Raw genomic sequence first — 6,152 nt, 5'->3', positions numbered from 1 at the left:
GGGTGGCGGAATTCTCTCAACTGGTGTGCGTGAGAAGGTTACCTCAGCGTCCACTGGACGCACAACCGATCGTGTGGGCGGTTGTAGGCAAGGAGCTGCACTAGCTGGTGCGGCAGCAACCTTCTCCGCACGAAAGTCCTGCATAAGAGACGTTAGTTTAGACTGCATGTCTTGCAGTAGAGACCACTTAGGGTCTACAGGAGCAGGTGCGGCGACAGACGGTGTAACTGTCTGAAGCGGTACCGCTTTGCCTCTCTTAGGAGGTGAGCAGTCATCGGATGACTGCAGCGAGTCTGAACTGACCCAGTGGCTACAACTGGGCCGTTGGACTTGTGCGGAAGGGACCGACTTGCGCTTTAACGGTCGTGAGACCTTGGTCCAGGGTTTCTTGCGAGAAACACCTTCCGAAGACGAGGTATAAATGGGCTCTCTCGTCTTAGATAGGCAGGGGCGATCTTGGGTAGATACGCCCGATACCACGGAGGGAACGTCTGTTCGCTGATTAAAGCCTCTCGAACCCATTTGTCGTACGACATTGCTTCTCCCCTGGGCTTGGGAGCTTACAAGAGGTCCCGGACTAGGAGGACGACAGGCACGAACAGACGAACCCTCAAGCGCAACACTATCCACAACACTATCACTCACTTTAACACTTCCCACTGCACTTTTGCACTTCAGCTCCTTCACATCCGCCATAAGTTGATTACGGTCACTAGCAAGTGACTCAACTCTCTCACCCAGAGCTTGGATGGCACGCATCATATCAGCCATCGAAGGTTCCTGAGTGCCAGGAGGGGGATTAGGAGCAACCACTACAGGGGAAGGAATAGGTTGTGGGGCATGAGGAGAGGAAATATCGATAGAACGCGAGGAACTTCTGCTAACTCTATCTCTCTCTAGCCTATGTGTATACTTTTGGAATTCAATAAAATCGAATTCCGAAAGCCCAACGCACTCCTCACACCGATCTTCCAATTGACAGGTTTTATCCCGACAATTGGAACAAACAGTGTGAGGGTCGATAGAGGCCTTCGGAAGACGCCTTGAACAGTCCCTAGCATTGCACTTCCTAAATTTTGGGACTTGTGAAGGGTCAGCCGTTTTGAATTGGTCAAAGGGGAATTCAAAAAACTATCAAAAAGTCATCAACAAAGAATCCGTTATCAAAAAGAGTTCAAGGATTTGTGTGAAGAGAAACCCTGCACAGCGAAAGCTCAAAAACTAGAATAATGTACTTCACCAATTAGTTGTGAAAAAACTCCAGTTTAGCAACAGCGAGTAAGTACGTCTTGTCGATAGCACGACAGAGAGAAAATTGAGTCTTTGTTTACATTGAGTACTGGGTATCTGGACGACAGATGGCGCTGTTGGGCCCACCCGCAACCTGTGTAGCGATCGCTGGCGAGTTTTACCTTAGTGTTTTCTGTCGAGCAACAGAGTTGCAGCTATTATAATCACCGGCTAAGTTAAATATTGAAAATTACCTTTAGACTGTACCTATATGTCGTTAGTTTAATATAAAGGCCCGGAAATATTAATCTGTAGTGTGGCTTGGCCCCGCAACTGGGCCCCCTTCATCATCAGATTCCATCTTTTCGGGGATATCCGAAAAGAAATCGCAGCGGTTCCGCCGTTTTGAGGATTCAAGGTTGAATCCCTTGTCGTGTTTCTTGTGGCCCTGAAAAAAACAATGGCATGAAATGCTTACAAATTCAACTTGACACGTAACTGTTAACCCTTTTACCCCCAAAGGACGTACTGGTACGTTTCACAAAACTCATCCCTTTACCCCCATGGACGTACCGTTACGTCCTTGCAAAAAAATGCTATAAATTTATTTTTTTCATATTTTTGATAATTTTTTGAGAAAATTCAGGCATTTTCCAAGAGAATGAGACCAACCTGACCTCTCTATGACAAAAATTAAGGCTGTTAGAGCAATTTAAAGAAAATATACTACAAAATGTGCTGGGGAAAAAATAACCCCTTGGGGGTTAAGGGTTGGAAATTTCCAAAGAGCCTGGGGGTAAAAGGGTTAATGATTCCCTAACGTCAAGTTTCGAACGTAGTGATGTGAAATATAAAATTACCAAAACAACAATACTATTTATAGCATGGAAGGAATTATCAAAATTTTGAAACAAGTCTTAATAAAATATTAACTCATGGCTGCCAATACAAAAAACACTGTATTCATAACCCATCATAATTCTATAAATCAAGCTCTTTATATTCCCAAATGTTAAACTATTAAAACTTCAAAAGTTCAAAGTTGGAGCAAATGTTTTTATGTTAACCAGGCTGACATGAGTCTTTTTATAGTTTATATATGACATATCTATTATGACGTTATTACTGTTTTTAGAATGATTTACTGTTAATTTGTTCTCATCATCTATTTATTTCCTTATTTCCTTTCTACACTGGGCTATTTCTCCATTGGAGCCCTTGGGCTTATAGCCTCTTGCTTTTCCAACTAGGGTTGTAGCTTGGCTAGTAATAATAATAATAATAATAATAATAGCTAGGCTACGACCCTAGTTGGAAAAGCAAGATGATATAAGCCCAAGGACTCCAACAGGGAAAAATATCCCAGTGAGGAAAGGAAACAAATAAACAAACAACCTGAGAAATAATGAACAATTGAAATAAAATATCTTAAAAACAGTAACAACATTTAAAAAGATATTTCATATATAAACTATAAAAAAAAACCTTATGTCAGCCTGTTCAAAATAAAAAGATTTGCTGCAAGTTTGAACTTTTGAAGTTCTCCCAAAAATGTATGCAAGAGCCCTAGTAACCTTCATATGAAAATGGAAAATACGAAAAGGCAAAAGAAGACTGTTCTATGATAGAATTTCAGCTTGATTTTACTAGTTCCCTTGCTATGTTTATATTATAGTGTGGCGAGAAGACACTACAGAAATAATGTAAGTGGACATTCAGATTAATAAAACGTAAGACTGGCATTCAGACTTTATAATACGCAGCTGGTAAGAGAATTAATGAAGAACACTTCCTAAAAATAACTGGTGAAAAGTATGGCGAGAAGACACTACAGAAATAATGTAAGTGGACATTCAGATTACTAAAACGTAAGACTGGCATTCAGACTTTATAATACGCAGCTGGTAAGAGAATTAATGAAGAACACTTCCTAAAAATAATTGGAGAAAAGTCTGGCGAGAAGATTTACTACAGTAATAATGTAAGTGGACATTCAGATTAATAAAACGTAAGACTGGCATTCAGACTTTATAATACACAGATGGTAAGAGAATTAATGAAGAACACTTCCTAAAATTAACTGGTGAAAAGTATGGCCAGAAGATTTACTACAGTAATAATGTAAGTGGACTTTCCGATTACTAAAACGTAAGACTGGCATTCAGACTTTATAATACGCAGCTGGTAAGAGAATTAATGAAGAACACTTCCTAAAAATAACTGGAGAAAAGTATGGCGAGAAGATTTACTACAGTAATAATGTAAGTGGACATTCAAATTACTAAAACGTAAGACTGGCATTCAGACTTTACAATACACACCTGGTAAAAGAATTAATGAAGAACACTTCCTAAAATTAACTGGAGAAAAGTATGGCGAGAAGATTTACAACAGTAATAATGTAAGTGGGCTTCCAGATTACTAAAACGTAAGACTGGCATTCAGACTTTATAATACGCAGCTGGTAAGAGAATCAATGAAGAACACTTCCTAAAAATAACTGGAGAAAAGTATGGCGAGAAGATTTACTACAGTAATAATGCAAGTGGGCATTCAGATTACTAAAACATAAGACTGGCATTCAGACTTTATAATACACAGCTGGTAAGAGAATCAATGAAGAACACTTCCTAAAAATAACAGGAGAAAAGTTTGTCATAGAGAGGTCAGGTTGGTCTCATTCTCTTGGAAAATGCCTGAATTTTCTCAAAAAATTGACAAAAAAATGCAAAAAAAAATTTAAATAGCATTTTTTTGCAAGGACGTACCGGTACATCCATGGGGGTAAAGGGATGAGTTTTGTGAAACGTACCAGTACGTCCTTTGGGGGTAAAAGTGTTAATATCTGTTCTCTTCACAAAGTTTGTCTTTATGTAACAAATCGTTCACAGCGGGATCATGAGCTGCCATATACTGTACATCTTAATCGGCAGCCTGATCAAATTGAGGCCTCTTGACAAATTCAACGTACAAAATGCTACGGTTAACCTAAATTAACTGACTAAAAGGACCCTTCTTATATAAATAAATTGACTGCAATAATACCACTTAATTCAATCAATCATAGGGACCCTTCTTAGTTAAATCAATTGACTGTAAGGACACAATCAATCTAAACTAATTCACAGTAATAAAGTTGGAGCAAAGAGATCTTATTCTGGTGAAAGACAGCAAAAGGTTCAACATCATTATCATGTTGAACCGTCCTGTAATGCATTTCTGCATTGCTGCTAGGGCAGAGCCAGGTCTATGATCCCCAAATACCTCACAGTAGGGCATTGAAACATGAAGTTTATCAATCTGAACTTCGATAAAGCTGAAAGTACTTTAGAAAGGTCCACCGAAGTCTCCTTTCTACTGGAAGGAGAATAAGAGTAAGCCCCACTATTATTATTAATATCATTATTAGTATTATTATTGTTATTATTATTATTACTAGCTAAGCTAGAACCATAGTTAGAAAAGCAACATCTATAAACCCAAGGACTCCAATAGGGAAAATTAGCCCAGTGAGGAAAGGAAATAAGGAAATAAATAAATGATATGAAAAGTAATGAACAATTATGAAAAATATTTTAAAAACAGATGCAGTATTTCAAATATAAACTATAAAAAGACTTATGTCAGCCTCTTCAACATAAAAACATTTGCTGCCAGTTTGAGCTTTTGAAGTTCTACTGATTCAACTACCTGATAAGGAAGATCATTCCACAACTTGGTCACAGCTGGAATAAAACTTCTAGAATACTGAATAGTATTAAGCCTCATGATAAAGGCCTGACTATTAGAATTAACTGCATACCTAGTATTACGAACAGGATGGAACTGTCCGGGAAGATCTGAATGTAATGGATGGTCAGAATTATGAAAAATCTTATTCCTCTGAAAAGTGGGAAGGATAAAAATGGCCTCAATTAGGCTTTGTAATTTCCTACACACAAGATGGACAGCGACAGACATTTTGGGTTGGGCATTGACCCCAAGAGCAACCTTAGCTCAAACCTGGGGTAAATATTATACATTCATTCATGTGAAAACAGACAAGGAATACACAATAACAATTTTGGATTGGGATTTGCTGAAAAAAATCATTGGAAAAGTCTTCATCCCTGAAGAGGTAACTGTTAACTCACTTCAATATGTGTTTGAAGGATTCAATGCGCTTCGTGCAGTTCATTTGTTTTGGGATTTTGTTTTTGGGGCGGAGAAGGAGAGGAGCAGTGGTAGGAGTAACAGCTGCGTACGGCTACCATTAAAATTGCCTTAGAAACTGACATCAGACTTTACTTTGTCCTGCCACATTGATCTACAATCTTAACAATAGGTAGCAGAACATGGTTCGTGGCGGGTGGAAGGACATTAAAGAGAATTAAGAAGAAAGGAGGTGAAGAAAAGATGACCATGTTATGTGACTACAGTCAGGCCAGAGTGACGGTCTTCGAAAAAAAAGTTATGATTGCTGGAAAAATGAGTTGAGTGCAGGGGCGCACGTCAACAATAAAAGAAACAAGCTGTGACACTTGCCCCGTCATTCCCAGAAGGAAGCGAGGTGAGAAGCAAGATTTTTCAAAAGGTGGACATAGAGCAGCTAGCGAATGATGACGGGGTGCAAGTTTTGCTTCAACACTTGGACAAGTACTGCAAAAAGGACAAAATGTCAGCTACATATGAGGCAAAGACCAGATTCGACACATACAAGAAGAGGAAAGAAGACACTATGGAGAAGTACATTTTGGAGTTTGAGAAGAGAAGCGCTGTTTTCTTAGAAGTACAAAGTGATAATACTAAAGTGCATTTTGGCCTTTAAGTTAATGGACAATGCTGGGCTAAAGGGGAAAGACAGAGATGGATAGTGTTGACAGTGGTGTCTTTCAGTGAGCCGGATAAGATGATTGACCCGATGCATCAAGAATTTTTTTGGG

General features: G+C 39.0%; 1 long non-coding RNA gene across 2 annotated transcripts in view; it reads right to left on the bottom strand.

Annotated features, from left to right (window-relative positions):
- Positions 1-1,437: 1,437 nt before the first annotated feature.
- LOC137637097 (uncharacterized) overlaps positions 1,438-6,152 on the bottom strand; it is a 30,218-nt gene continuing 25,503 nt past the window's right edge. For both annotated transcript variants that reach the window (XR_011043385.1, XR_011043386.1), the window contains exon 3: positions 1,438-1,678. This is a non-coding gene — a long non-coding RNA (uncharacterized lncRNA). The remainder of the gene's footprint in view (positions 1,679-6,152) is intronic.

Source organism: Palaemon carinicauda, unplaced genomic scaffold (genome assembly GCF_036898095.1).
Source record: "Palaemon carinicauda isolate YSFRI2023 unplaced genomic scaffold, ASM3689809v2 scaffold530, whole genome shotgun sequence".
NCBI classification, from domain to species: domain Eukaryota; kingdom Metazoa; phylum Arthropoda; class Malacostraca; order Decapoda; family Palaemonidae; genus Palaemon; species Palaemon carinicauda.
Note: the sequence above shows the minus strand (reverse complement) of the source record. Positions and strands in the feature narration are given on the sequence as shown.